The following is a 15884-nucleotide window of genomic DNA, read 5'->3' on the forward strand; positions in this document are numbered from 1 at the left end:
ATCAATACCTAGTTTATTGAGTGTTTTTAGCATGAAGGGATGTTGAATTTTATTGAAGACCTTTTCTGCGTTTATTGAGTTACTCATGTAGCTTTTGTCATTGGTTCTGTTTATGTGATGGATTACATTTATTGATTTGCATATGTTTAACCAGCCTTGCATCCCAGGGATGAAGCCGACTTGATCATGGTGGATAAGTTTTTGATGTGCTGCTGGATTTGATTTGCCAGTATTTTGAGGATTTTCACATCAGTGTTCATCAGGGATATTTGCCTGAAATTTTCTTTGTGTGTGTGTGTGTGTGTGTGTCTGCCAGATTTTGGTATCAGCATGATGCTGGCCTCATAAAATGAGTTAGGGAGGAGTCCCTCTTTGTCTATTGCTTGGAAAAATTTCAGAAGGAATGCTACCAGCTACTCTTTGTACCTCTGGTACAAAAATTTTCTAGTTTATTTGCATAGAAGTGTTTATAGTATTCTCTGATGGTAGTTTGTATTTCTGTGGTATCAGTGGTGATCTCCCCTTTATCATTTTTTAATGTGTCTATTTAACTCTTCTTTCTTTTCTTTAGTAGTCTGGCTAGCAGTCTATCTATTTTGTTGGTCTTTAAAAAATTCCAGCGGCTGGATTCATTGGTTTTTGAAGGGTTTTTCTTGTCTCTATCTCTTTCAGTTTTGCTCTGATCCTAGTTATTTCTTGTCTTCTGCTAGCTTTTGGATTGGTTTGCTCTTGTTTTGCTAGTTCTTTTAATTGTGATGTTAGGGTGTTGATTTTAGATCTTTCCTTTTTTTCTCCTGTGGGCATTTAGTACTACAAATTTCCCTCTAAACATCTCTTTAGATGTGTCCCAGAGATTCTGGTACATTGCATCTTTGTTCTCATTGGTTTCAAATAACTTATTTATTTCTGCCTTAATTTCGTTATTTATCCAGTAGTCATTCAGGAGCAGGTTGTCCAGTTTCCATGTAGTTGTATGGTTTTCAGTGAGTTTCTTAATCCTGAATTGTAATTTGCTTGTACTGTGGTCTGAGAGACTGTTACTAGTTCCGTTTTTTGCATTTGCTGAGGAGTGTTTTACTTCCAATTATGTGGTCAATGTTAGAGTAAGTGCTATGTGGTGCTGAGAAGAATGTATATTCTCTTGATTTGAGGTCAAGAATTCTATAGATATCTATTAAGTCTCCTTGGTCCAGAGCTGAGTTCAAGTCCTGGATATGCTTATTAATTTTCTGTCTTGTTTATCTGTCTAATATTGACAGTGGGGTGTTAAAGTCTCTCATTATTATTGTGTGGGAGTCTAAGTCTCTTTGTAGGTGTCTAAGGACTTGCTTTATGAATCTGGGTGCTCTTGTACTGCGTGCATATATATTTAGGACAGTTAGCTCTTCTTGTTGAATTGATCCCTTTACCATTTTGTAAGTTCCTTGTAGATGCTGGATATTAGACCTTTGTTAGATGGGTAGATTGAAAAAAAATTTTCTCTCATTCTGTTGGTTGTCTGTTTACTCTGAGGATAGTTTCTTTTGCCGTGCAGAAGCTCTTTAGTTTAATTAGATCCCATTTGTCAATTTTTGCTTCTGTTGCAATTGCTTTTGGTGTCTTCATCATGAAATGTTTGCCCATTCCTATGTTCTGAATGATATTGCCTAGGTTTTCTTTTATGGTTTTTATAGTTTTGGGTTTTACATGTAAGACTTTAATCAATATTGAGTTGATTTTTGTTTGTGATGTAAGGAAGGGGTTCAGTTTCAATTTTTTGCACATGGCTAACCAGTTATCTCAGCACCATTTATTTAATAAGAAATTGCATTAGTTCATTTTCACACTGCTATGAAGAAATACCTGAGACTTGGTAATTTATGAAGGAAAGAGGTTTAATAGACTCACCATTCCATGTGGCTGGGGAGGCCTCACAATCATGGTGGAAGGCAAAGGAGAAGCAAAGTCTTGTCTTACATGGTGGCAGGCAAGAGAGAATTTGTGCAGGGAAACTTCCCCTATTAATACCATTAGCTCTCATGAGACTTATTCACTATCATGTGAACAGCACAGGAAAGACCTGCCTCTAGGATTCAATTACCTCCCACCAGATTCCTTCCATGACACATGGGAATTGTGGGAGCTACAATTCAAGATGAGATTTGGGTGGGGACACAGTCAAACCCTATCAGGAATACCTTCCTCATTGTTTGCTTTTGTCAAGTTTCTTGAAGATCACATGGTTGTAGATGTGTAGTGTTATTTCTGAGGTCTCTGTTCTGTTCTATTGGTCTATATGTCTGTTTTGGTACCAGTGCCATGCAGTTTTGGTTACTGTAGCCTTGTAGTATAGTTTGAAATTGAATGGCATGATGCCTCCAGCTTTGTTCTTATTGCTGACGATTGTCTTGGCTATTCAGGCTCTGTTTTGGTTCCATATGACTTTTAAAATAGTTTTTTTTTTTTCTAGGTCAATGGTAGTTTAATGGTAATAGCATTTAATATATAAATTGCTTTGAGCAGTATGGAAATATTCATGATACTGATTCTTCCTATCCAAGAGCATGGAAAGTTTTTCCATTTGTTTGTGTCATCCCTGATTTATTTGAGCAGTGGTTTCTTTGAGCCAGAATTTCCAGTACTATGTTGAAATAGGAGTGGTGAGAGAGGGCATCCTTGTCTTGTGCCAGTTTTCATGGAGAATGCTTCCAGCTCTTCCTCATTCAGTATTATATTGGCTGTGGGTTTGTCATATATGGTTCTTATATTTTGTGGTATGTTCTTTCAATACTTAGTTCACTGAGAGTTTTTTTAATCATGAAGGGATGTTGAATCTTATCAAATGCCTTTTCTGCATCTATTGAGATAATCACGTGGTTTTGTCTTTAGTTCTGTTTATGTGATTGATTACATTTATTGATTTGCATATGTTGAACCAATCTTGCATCCCAGAGATGAAGTCTATTTGATCATGGTGGATTAGCTTTTTGGTTTGCTGTTGGAGTCAGTTTGCAATATTTTGTTGAGGATTTTTGCATAGATGTTTATCATAAATATTAGCCTGAAGTTTTCTTTTTTGTGTGTGTCTCTGTCAGATTTTGGTATCAGGATGATGCTGGTCGTATAGAATGAGTTAGGGAGGAGTACCTCCTTTTCAATTTTTTTGAATAGATTCAGTGGAAATAGTACCAGCTCTTCTTTGTACCTCTAGTAGAATTCAGCTGTGAATCTGTCTGGTCCTGGGCTTTTTGGTTAGCAGGTTATTTTTTACTTCCTCAATTTCAGTTCTCATTATTGGTCTATTTAGGGATTCAGTTTCTTCCTGGTTCAGTCTTGGGGGGTATATGTGTCCAGGAATTTATTCATTTCTTCTAGATTTTCTAGTTAATGTGCATAGAAGTGTTTATAGTATTCTCTGATGCTTGTTTGTATTTCTGTGAGTCCAGTGGTAATAGTCCTCTCATCATTTCTTTGTTTGAATCTACTCTCTTTTCTTCTTTATTAGTCTAGCTAGCAGTCTATCTTGAAGGGGATTTTGTGTCTCTATCTCCTTGATTTCTGCTCTCATCTTGGTTATTTCCTGTCTTCTGCTGGCTATGTGGTTTGTTTGCTCTTGATTCTCTAGTTCTTGTAGTTTTTATGTTAGGTTTTTAACTTGAGATCTTCCTACCTTTTTGATATAGGCATTTAGTGCTATAAACTTCCTTCTTAACACTCCTTTAGGTCCATCCCAGAGATTCTGTTACATTGTGTCTTCATTCTCATTAGTTTAAAAGATCTTCTTGATTTCTGCCTTAATATTATTTACCCAAGAGTCATTCAGGAATGGATTGTTCAGTTTTCCATGTAGTTTGTGGTTTTGAGTGAATTTCTTAATCTTATGTCCTAATTAGATTGCACTGTTGTCTGAGATTGTATGTTATAGTTTCAGTTCTTTTGCATTTGCCAAGGAGTTATTTACTTTCAATTATGTGATCAATTTTAAAGTAACTGCCATGTGACAATGAGAATGTATATTTTGTTGTTTTGGGGTGGAGAGTTTGGTATATGTCTATCAGGCCCACTTGATCCAGAGCTGAGTTAATTTTCTGTCTTGATGATCTGTCTAATATTGTCAGTGATGTGTTAAAGTATTCCACTATTATTGCATGGGAGTCTATGTCTCTTTGAAAGTCTCTAAGAACTTGCTTTATGAATCTAAGTGCTCCCGTATTGGGTGCATATATATTTAAGATATTTAGCTCTTTTTGTTGAATTGAACCCTTTATCATTATGTAATGTCCTTCTTTGTCTTTTTTTTTTTTTATCTTTGTTGGTTTAAAATCTGTTTTGTCAGACTAGGATTGCAATGCCTACTTTTTTCTGTTTTCCATTTGCTTGGTAAATTTTCTCCATCTCTTAATTTCTATCCTATGTGTGTCGTCACATGTGAGATGAGACTCTGGAAGACAGAATACAGATGGGTCTTTCTTCTTTGTCCAGTTTACCATTCTTTGCCTTTTTAATTGGGTAATTTAGCCCATTTCAATTTAAGGATGGTATTCTTATATGTAGACTTGATCTTGTCATCATGATTCTAGGTGTTTCTTTGCAGACTTGTTTATGTGGTTGCTTCATAGTGTCACTGGTCTGTGTACATCAGTGTGTTTTTGTCATGGCTGGTAATGGTTCTTTCTTTCCATATTTAATGCTTCCTTCAGGAGCACTTGCAAGGCAAGTCTGGTTGTAACAAATTCCCTCAGCATTTGCTTGTCTGAAAGGGATCTTGTTTCTCTTTTGCTTTTGAACCTTAGTTTGGATGGATAGGAGATTCTGGGTTGGAAATTTTTTTCTTTAACAGTGTTGAATATTGGCCCCCAATCTCTTCCGACCTGTAGGGTTTCCACTGAGAGGTTCACTGTTAGTCTGATGGACTTCCCTTTTTAGGTGACCTGGCCTTTTTCTCTGGCTTTCCTTAACATTTTTTTCTTTCATTTTGACCTTGGAGAATCTGATGATTATATATCTTTGGGATAATCTTCTCATGAGTACCTTACTGGGGTTCTCTGAGTTTCCTGTTTTTGAATGTTGACCAGTCTTGCTAGTTTGGGGGAAGTCTCCTGGATGGTATCCTGAAGTATGTTTTCCAACTTGATTTCATTCTCTCCATCTCGTTCAAGCTCCCTAATTGATCATAGATTCAGTCTTTTTACATAATCCCATATTTTTCATAGGTTTTGTTCATTTCTTTTCATTCTTTTCTCTGTATTCTTGTCTGTATGTCTTATTCCAAAAAGTCTTCAAGCTCTGAGATTCTTTTCTCTTCTTGGTTGATTCTGCTATTAAAACTTGTTACTGCATTGTGAAGCTCTTGTAGTGTGTGTGTGTGTGTTTTTTTTTTTTTTTTCAGCTCTAGAAGTTCAGTTATGTTCCTCTCTAAACTGGCTATTTTGGCTTTCAGCTCCTGTATTGTTGTATCATGATTCTTAACTTCTTGACATTGGATTACAACATGCTTCTTTAGCTAAGAGAAGTCCACTTATTACCCACCTTCTGAAGTCTACTTCTGTCATTTTAGCCATTGGAATCTCAACCCAGTTTTGAGCCCTTACAGGAGAGGTGTTGCAATCATTTGGAGGAAAAAGGGCACTCTGGCTTCTTGAGTTTTCAGCATTTTTGTGTCGATTCTTGGTCATCTTTATGGATTTATCTACCTTCAATCTTCAAGGTTGCTGACCTGTGGATGGGGTTTTTGTGGGTTTTTTTGTTGTTGTTCTCTGCTTGTTTTTCTTTTAACAGTCTGGCCAGTCTTCTGTGTGGCTGCTGTGGTTTGCAGGAGGTCCACTCCAAACCTCGGTTGCTTCGATTTTTCCTGTACCTGGAGGTATCATCAGTGAAAGCTGCAAAACAGCAAGTTTGGCAGCCTGCCCTGTCTTCTGGAAGCTCCATCCCAGGGAAGACATTGACCTATTGCTGGCCTGCATGCACCTGTAGGAGGTAGCTTTAGACTCCAGTTGGGAGGTCTCACCCAATCAGGAGGAACAGGATTAGGAACCCTCTTAAAGAAGCAGTCTGGCCATGCCTTGACAAAACATCTGTATTGTGGTAGGGAACCACTTCTGCCCTGGTCAGCTTAGACTCTTCAAAGCCCACAGGCTGCAATGGCTGAGTCATCCAACCAACCCAGGTGGTGGCCCTCCCCTCTCCTGGGCACTTCTTCCTAGAGAGAAATCGGAGCCCTGTCCATTAAGCATGCAGGCCGGCATTGCTGGAAAGCCTGGCTGGGAGGTCCCACTCAGTGAAGAAGAATGGATCGGGGTCCCACTTAAAGAAATGGTCTGGCCATGATCTGGCAAAGCCACTGTGCTGCCCTGCTGGGGGGACCCTTCCTAGTCCCAAGTTTGGACTCTCCAAAGACCACAGGCTGAAATGGCTGAGTCGACCAAACATCAGAGATGGTGCACACTCCTCTGCCTGGGGGCTCCATCCAGTCTCTGGAAGGCTCCACTGTGTTACTGGTGTCTGGCTGGAATTTCAGGCCAGTGGGTCTTATCTTGTGAGGTGCCATGGGGCCCACAGAATGATGTTGCTTGGCTGCCTGGATTCTGGCACTACCTTAGGGGTATGTGAAGACCTCCTGCCTTGCCTGAGTTGCAGGCATGATTGTTGGGGATCCAAGGGCTAAAGTATGTAAAGATCCGGGGTCTCTGTGAATGCCTGAGAAGCTGCTCTGCCAAGGCTCCACACAGCTCTGTGTGTCAGACCCAAGCCTCTGGTGGCATGAGCTCATGAGGGGATCTTCTGATCCACAGGTTGGAAAGATCCATGAGGGAGCATATGGTGTTACAGGATCAAACAATCACTCACTGCTTTCCTTGGGTGGGGGTGGGGGTTCCCTCGGCTCTGTGTGGGCTGTCACCTCACTTTGGTTTTCTTTGTTCTTCATGAGCCAAATTGTTTCCCTAATCAGTCCCAGTGCAAGAATCTGGATATTTCAGTTGAAGGTGCTGTATTCACTCGCTCTTTTTTTTCCTCTTCATGAGTGCCATGTAGTGCAGCTGCTTCTAATAGGGCATCTTGGCCCTTCTCCTTGTTTTCATTTTCAGAAAAAAATACTAAAGTATTTGGAGCAAGGGGTACAATATATCTAAATGACTTCAACTTTCTCTAAACAGTTTAAGAAGATATACATATATATATAAAATATAATTTATATTTAAATAATTTTATGTGTAACGTACATAATTATATAGAAATAATTTATATATATAATTTATATATAAAAATACGTATTTAAAGATATAAACTATAAACAATCAGTGAACCTGGATAAATAATATATGTTTCTAATATTATGTCAGAAACTTTTGATGTGAAATTATATAAAAATTATAATTTTTAAAATTATTGCCTGCTTACCTTTTCATAGATCTACTTTTTAGAAAGCCAATATTCATTCCAGCAGTTTGTAAATGGAAAAGGATTGGGGAGAGAGTAGAAACTTATTTTCCTCTGCCGGAAAACTCTAAGAGGCATTTTGATTTTTTTCCCTGATATGTACATAAAGGATTTGGCATGTAATAAACACTCGAATGCATTATATCATCGCAGATCTGTAGCTACAAGGTTTCTTTTCATCAGCTTTACAGTGGGCCTAAAATAAGTGCTTTATATGTCTAAGTTTCTCATGTGTTTCCTAAGGATTTTATGGTTTTATTAAGTTGTATTGTTTCAGGGCTCCTGTTGTTATTGCTGAGTAACCATCTCAAACTGAGTGATGTAGACAATAGGAATTTTGTTATGTTAATGGAATCTGTGAGTCAGGAAGTAGGAAAGGGCAGAGGGTGTATAGCTTCTCTCTGCTATACAGTATTCAGGGCCTCAATAAAGAAGACTCAAAGGCTGTGCTTGAGTTGACAGTCAAAGACTGGGATTATTTCAAGGCTTGTTCGCTCACATGTCCTGCCCTAAAGGTGGAGGGCCTTGAAGCATAGAACTACCAACAGGAGCAACATAGTATTAGGAATTCCTGTATATCTTTTATCTAGATTCACTGATTGGCTTCTCTGTGTGGTTTGGTGTCCTCAAAGCATGGCAGACTCTGAGTAGTCAAACTTCTTCTATGGTGGCTTGGGACTACAGACAGGAGCCTTCCAAAAAGAAGATGGAGACTGCATCACTTTTTCTGACATTGCCGTGGAAGTCAAGAAGTCATGCATCTTTTCTTCTGTGACATCCTGTTGGTTACATGGGGGGTCAAAAGCCCATTTAGATTCAAGAGGAGAGTACATAGAACTTACCTCTCAATAGGAAGAATATCAAGTTTCTATTGTAGAAAAGCATGTGGGATAAGGATTATGTTGCAGACATTTGAAAAATGCAATCTGTCACATCAAGTCTTTTTCATTTCAAAATATCCCCACTCATCTGCCTCAGACTCTTTGCCTTTTTAACAGAAACATACAATATTACTGGTACTATATCGAATCTCCAAAAATCAATCTCAAAATATTTGGTTACAGGGAGTGACCAAAAGAATTTAAACATACTGAGTGTATTCTGGGTACATTTTTAAAACTTGGAAATATATTCCCATTCTACTGAATGAAAATGTCTAGGATGGGACTTGTCAGTCTGTAGTTTATTAACAGGCTTTCTAGTATCACCTGGGAGTTTGTTGAAAATTCAGAGTCTTAGGCTAGAAACAGTCTAACCAGATTCCCAGGTGATTAGTATGTGCTTTAAAGTTCGAGAAGCTCTAGTTTTAAGTAATTTTGATGTTCTTTCAGGCGTGAGAATCAATCCCTTTACAATAATTAAAAGTAATGGCAAAAACCACAATTACATTTGCACCAACCTAATAATATCATCAGAATGTGGTTGACTATGTAGGCCCATCTGTGGCAGAATCGTTTATTAAAGTGCTAGAAGTTGAGACCCTAGAATCTACATTTTATTAAGCTTTCTATCTCAAGTTATTCCTTTGCCAACTTTGGTTTGAGAACTGCTTCTCTAAAGCAATGTGAATTATTGCATGACTCTAAGCATTCTTATCATTCCAGCACCATTAGTATCACCTAGGATCTTAGAAATGCCACATTCTCAGATGCTACTCCAGAGCTACTGAATCAAAAACTCTAGGGGTGGGGCCCGGCAATCTTTGTTTTATCAAGGTCTTTTTGGTGATTCTGACAAACACTAAAGTTTGAGAACTGCTGTGCTAACATAGAGACGATGTACCCAGAAATAGCTAACATAAAATTACTAGCTTACCAGACAGGAGTTTGTTCTATTTCTGACACCAAAGATTTTTACTCAAATTTTCAAACTGTCTTAACTATCCTAGCTAAAATTATTTTTTTAAAACTATTTTGTATCATGCCTGGCTTTTATAAGAAAACACATTTATTGTCATGCTTACATTTTGGCAGAGTACTTTTATTTAAATTTTAAAGTATGCATCCTCATTTTTCCAATTTGTCACATGCATTCCTAAATAGCATAGAATATTGCACATAATCCATTTCTATTATACCATTTTACCACTAAGGATGAGTGACAAGAGTAGCCCTTTCAATTCATATGTAAGGGACTGGTAACCCACCTGTACCTGTTTTCTACCAACTGTTTAGTTGTCATGGGTATAACAGCCTGTCTAACAGCCTGAATTGATGCAGTGTTAATGAAAAGGAACACCTGGGCAGAGCAGAGTATCAGACTCTTGCCCCATCAGTTGAAACAGCTGTGGTCTACAGCGTGCCAAGAAAAGGTCAAGAAAGGCGAGCAAGCTGTGCAGAGAGAAAAAAATAAAAACAGAACAAAACTTATGTTTCTCTAAGGAAGCTGGCCCCAATGAATGTGAGAGAATGACTAAAATAACCCCAAATATGTCTCTGGAGATCAGGTTTAGAAAGAAATGCAACACTCTGAAGAAATGATGTATATTTTTGAGCAGAGGAGGCCCTGCCTCTTTATACCCAGTGCATATGAAGCTGTGACATCATTATGCTATTAATATTTATGCTGCACCACTTTCAAGGCTTTATAGAATTCTTGCTGTTCTGCATTAACACCTAGATAAAAAGCTGTGAGTTTGCTTTGTTGAATGATGTGGCTGATAGTATTGTACTCACATTTCTAAGTGATAGATACAGCTGTGAAGAGAGGTTTGGAGATTTGATATAAAACTGTGCAAAAATTTGGGGTGGTCTAGATATGGCTGTTAAATCAAAGGATAATGAATGGCAGGATACCCATTTTGTAAAACTAGATGTATGTACATTGAAGAAAGACTGGAAGGATATACAGCCAGATGTTAATCATAGTTATATCTGGTTGGCAAGATTGTTTAGTTTTCCTACTTTTATGATTTTATATGTTGTATATAATAATGTATGACTAAGTATTACTTTTATTATTTTAAAAGGTGACTTAGTTTTGCTTTGTGAAAAAGGGGACTGAAAATTAGACATTTCACTATTGCTAAATTAAGTATAGTGCCTTTGCTAGTATAGTGGGTTCCTGGACCAGCAGCATTGAGATTACCTGGGATGTTAGAAATGCACCCAAGACCTACTGAATCAGAATGTTCATTCTTACAAGGTTCTCAGGTGATAACTATGCAGAAAAATTTTGGAGAAGCACTGAGATAGGGCATTAGTCTTAGAAAAGAGAACCATCCATGCTAAATTTGTTTAATTCCTATATTAGGTATTATATTCAACAAATTTCAGCATGCTCAAGATTGAAATAATAATAGAATTTTCAAATAGGACCAATCTACTTAATTTAAAAATTGCCTACTCATTGGGATGCATAGGTAAAGAAAAGTGAGAGTTTTTGCTAGAAAATGTATTAAGGAAGAAAAATTAGACCAAATGCAGATTGTTTCTCATTCAGTTTTCTTTTCAATAACAATAATTTGGATTGCAGAGGTCCAGCACCTGGAAATAAAGTTTCCTGGCAACTAAAATTGATGGTGAATTTATGAAAACAGGAAGAATTCTCATGGTACCATTCTCTCTGCAATTTCAGGGGAAATAGCTCCATGAAAGCCTGGATTGCAATTATTACAGACAGTGGGTTTTCTATAGCCACAGCCGTTTATAAATCATTTGTAATTGCTAGTGTACTTATTATCAAAGTGTGAACCACAGCAAACCCAGACTCCTGTTTTTCTGTATGACTCATGCGTTTATTCTCTCCCTTTTTATGCTCCTCTATAAACTGTTGTAAAATATGGTGTCTCATTTTTATCCAAAATTATTTTATTCAGTAAACACTCTGAATACTAATAACAGCTGATATATTATAGATGTTATTGTAATGAGCCTGATTAACAGACGCATTCAAAATTTGCAGAGGTTCTTAGAGAAGGTGTATCGGTATTTCTAACTTTTAATACAAGATAATGACTTGTACTACTTTCTCTCCCCATCCCCCATTCTCTTTGTGTAAGTGTGAGTGTGTGAGTGTGGTGTGTGTGTGTGTGTGTTTGTATATGACTGATGAGAGAAACAGCAGGAAAGCAGAATGATATACAGTTTCTCCAATTGAATGTACATGTAAACTACCTGGGAACCATGTTAAAATGAAGATTCTGAATATTTACTTAGCAAGATTGGAGTGGAAAGAACCACTCCAGGCTTCAGAGGCAAAACAAACCTCGCCCAGCCAATTGGTCTTTAGTATGTTACTTCAATTCTATGATCAGTTTAATCACTGTATTTCATCATATGTAAAATGGGGTTAAAAATTGTGAGGATTCAAAAAACAAAACCAAATTATATTTCTAAGGCATCTGATAGATTGATAAACTCAATAGATGGTACTCATTTTATTATTGCTATTAGGTTGATGGTCTGGTATACACAATAAATTTAAAGAAAAGAAGTGTCAAATGAAACAGCTAACATATGTCACAATGTGAAATCTCAAGCTTGCTTATATCTGGCCTTTTTGAGCTACTTTGTCTGCAGGGATATCCCCTTGAACCATGAACTGACACAGAAGAAAAATGGAACACTATTATTTCAGCATTCTCAACTTCAGGCTAGTATCACTTGCCTGGATTATATCATTATCAGTTTTTGGCATCATTTTGTTCTCCTAATTGCAATGGATAGAAGTACCCACCATTTTGGACTTCACTGCCTTCTTGCTTTCCTGGTTATAACCTCACATCTTTTAAAACAATTATTTTGATAAAAATGGAAATTCTCCCTCCAGCTGTCACTTGAAGCTACTTTGAAGTTCCAACAACACGCCAGTTCTAACTCAGGTTAATCTTGTGAAAGTCCTTGGGTTTATCACGGTTCTTGGGAAGAAAACCAGATTGTTTTAGGCTCACTAATAAATATATTAGAATAAATTTTAACAGATTTATTAGTCAAATATTTCAGTTCTTGGTTGCACATATTCAGCTCCACACAAAATCCCCTGTATATACACACAAAAATTTCCTCATGCACCCTCTATTTATATTACTATTCTAGAATGACACATTCAGCAGACAGGAAGTGGTAGAAAGGAAGTTTGGGCTTTGTGAGTTGGTGGTTTATTTCCCAGGAGTTCCATTTCCTGGGATATATTTTATGCAATACAGGGTGAGTTCACAAGCACCCTTAATACGTCAAGGTGTTCTTAGTTAAAACTGTACTTTTTTCTTATTGAAGTTGAATGTCTGATTTCTACATTGATGTTTTGACATCTCACCCTCAGTGGTTGGTTTTGAAATCTCATCAATTGCATATTCATTAGGTCCAGAATGACTAGTTGAGCTTATTTTTCTTACCGCTTTTGAACTTATTTCTAAGTTCTATTAAACTTTTCTTATACTTGTTCTATTTTCTGGCAAACTCTAAGTCACAATTTTCAATTTATATTTTCCATAATCACTTACACCTAATAACTCATTCAGTTTCATTTTATTTCTGATTGATTTACTGGTATGAAGTTATTATTCAATGTATGATTATAGTATATCCATCTAAAATTTATCAGGGCTTACTAATCATTGTAAATATCACTAATATTATCAGTACTAATGTAATTGCTATTGCCTTATTGCTGATCATGAATACTATTGTTAATATACTGTTAGGGTTAGTAATAATTGCATGATACTTCATGGTGTGGAATATTCAGAGTATATTTTTAATTATATTGTTATTGTAGTTACTGTTTTCCAAAAATTGTCTCAAACATTAACAGTTTTATTTCAGTATTGATATCAGGGTCTGTCTTGATCAAGAAATATTTAATGAGCATCTACTATGTTTGAGATAAAGAAATACATACCAAGGATGGAAAGTGATATGATAGTCTGGGTCTTTAAGAAATTTATAGAGTAGTTGAAAAGGCAAAGCATGTTAAGAATCAGATAATCCCTGGGGGAAAAGGCTTCTAAATCTCATTTTGCTTATTTGATCCTTAAGTTTTCTCTTGAACTCTTCTCTAATTGAATATTTTTAATAGCAGAGACTTCATTATCTCCTGAGATGGTAGCCCATTCTGTGTCAAATCAGTTCTGACTATTGGGAAGTCATTCTTTGAACTCAGTTGAAAATAATATCCCAATAGTTTTTAACCATTGGCCCTGGTTTTATCTTTTGGAGTCCTGTGGAACCATCCTATTTGCTTACCCATATAGGAACACTTAGATTAGTCAAAGAAAATTAGCATATCACCTCTTACCCATATTCAAAACTTCTCTAAGGTAAATATATCTAGTCTTCACAGTAATTCATCCTGTGCAAAATCATGATTTTGGTCTTTTAAATCCCTTGGATGCTGGCTTTTCAACATGCATAAATGTTAAATAACTATACAGTGCTGTACACATTAAGTGTCTAATAAGTAATACAGGCAATGCGAGTTATAGGAATTGAGAGAAGGGAATATTACTTGAGGTCTAAGTAATTGGGCAGGATTTAATGGATGAAGTCATACTTGCACTGGGTCTTAGACACATGAAGAAGATGAAAAAAGGGCCTTGAAGTTGTGTTGTATGTGGCTATTTTGGGAACAACGTTCAGTTTATTTTGGCTCAATTACACGTCAAGTACAGGCATTGAGATACTCCATCGACATCCATTTGAATATATCTACACCAAATTTTGATTAATCTTTGTCTCATATTCTTCTTTTAAAAAATGGCCAATTTTTATGCATTTCCATGCAAAGCAGGTGGTAAATTGAGTTTCAGTGACTATTTCAGTTTCACAAACACCCCATGAAAGTTTTAGGCCTATTATTTTGAGAGGGTTGCTTCCATTATGATGTGATTTTCTAAGGTGAGATGTCTCCTGCTATGAATTTGGGTGCTTCTAGAGCAGAAATTTCTCCTGATGAAAATACCAAAATTATCTAAGTTTTCATTTTAATCGAGTCCACTCAATCTAAGACTCCAGCAAATAGAACATTTTCTATGAAACCTTCACTTATTCTCACAGGCAGGGAGTGACAAGGGCTAAAGAAAGAAAGGAGGACATGGGGACAGTGTGAGTAAGGACACGTTCATGTACTTATGAGATAAGCGGTGGGTAAGGTACATGTATTGTGCTAAGATATGTGGTGCCCAAAAGATAAGCTGTGTTGCATGTAATGACTTGGTGCGATTTATGTTGTATAACCTGTGTGTGATGACCATATGTTGTGTAACCTGTGTGGTGTAGGTGTGCATGTGGTAGTGCTTATGTTAGTTTTGTCTGCTTGCATCAGAGGATAACTACCTGTTTTGGGATGGGTGAACGATTTGAATGAAAACCCAAGAATAAGCTTCTTAAAAGGGCAAAGTGGTAGCCAATAATATTGTAGTGAAGTTTCCCATAATAAATATCTTCCCATAGCTTGAAAACACATATTCCTTCATTCAGTAGTCACCAGACAATAACAGACTATCTGTTATGTACCAGCACCATAATAGGCCCTGGGGATGGTGAGCAAAAACAGACAAGTCCCTATCTTCCAGGTTCTCATAGTCTAGTCACAAAGACAGACATTAATGAAATAATCACACACATAACTATCAGTTGACATAACTGTTCCAAAGGAAAAGAACAGGATGCTATAAGAGAATAAGATGCTATGTGTCATTTTGTGTATTATGTGTATTCTCTACTGTACCTCGAGATACCAGCCAGCCAGTACTATAGGCCTCAGTGGTGTCACCCTCAAGAAATTGCTTCTTTCTTTGGGTCCTCACAACACTCAAATCATAGGTAATTTATGACACTTGTCAGTGTGATCAGTGATTTACACATCTGTCTCTCCAAGTAGAATGTGAGCTCCTGGAGAACAGAAACCAATTTAACCCATCCTTGTACCTCTGAGGAGCCCAATGCTTAGCACACAGTGAATGTTCAATAAATGTTAACTGAATGACTAAATAAATCCTACTACAGTATAATACAGGTTAAAATTATAGCCAAAGCCAACATTTTTCAGTAAGGATGCAGGACCACAAGACCTCTTTACCTCAATTATTACATGTTCTAAACTTCCTGCATGTCAGTTAGTACTGTTTTATTATATAATGAAATTTTATACATTCCATTCTTTTTACCTATATGCTCAATTTCAAAGTATGCATTTCAAGTTCAACTAGAGATTTGTAAATGAAGGTTTTTTTTTTTTTTTTTAAATTAGAAAATAAGCAAACACCATTAGAAACTCAAGTCCAGAAAAAAAGGGGGGGCGGAGCAAGATGGCGGAATAGGAACAGCTCCAGTCTCCAACTCCCAGCGCGAGCGACACAGAAGACCAGTGATTTCTGCATTTTCAACTGAGGTACTGGGGACATCTCACTAGGGACTGCCGGACAATCAGTGCTGGTCAGCTGCTACAGCCCGAACAGCGAGAGCTGAAGCAGGGCGAGGCATCGCCTCACCTGGGAAGCGCAAGGGGGAAGGGAATCCCTTTTCCTA

Source organism: Colobus angolensis, unplaced genomic scaffold, assembly GCF_000951035.1.
Source record: "Colobus angolensis palliatus isolate OR3802 unplaced genomic scaffold, Cang.pa_1.0 Scaffold161, whole genome shotgun sequence".
NCBI lineage: Eukaryota > Metazoa > Chordata > Mammalia > Primates > Cercopithecidae > Colobus > Colobus angolensis.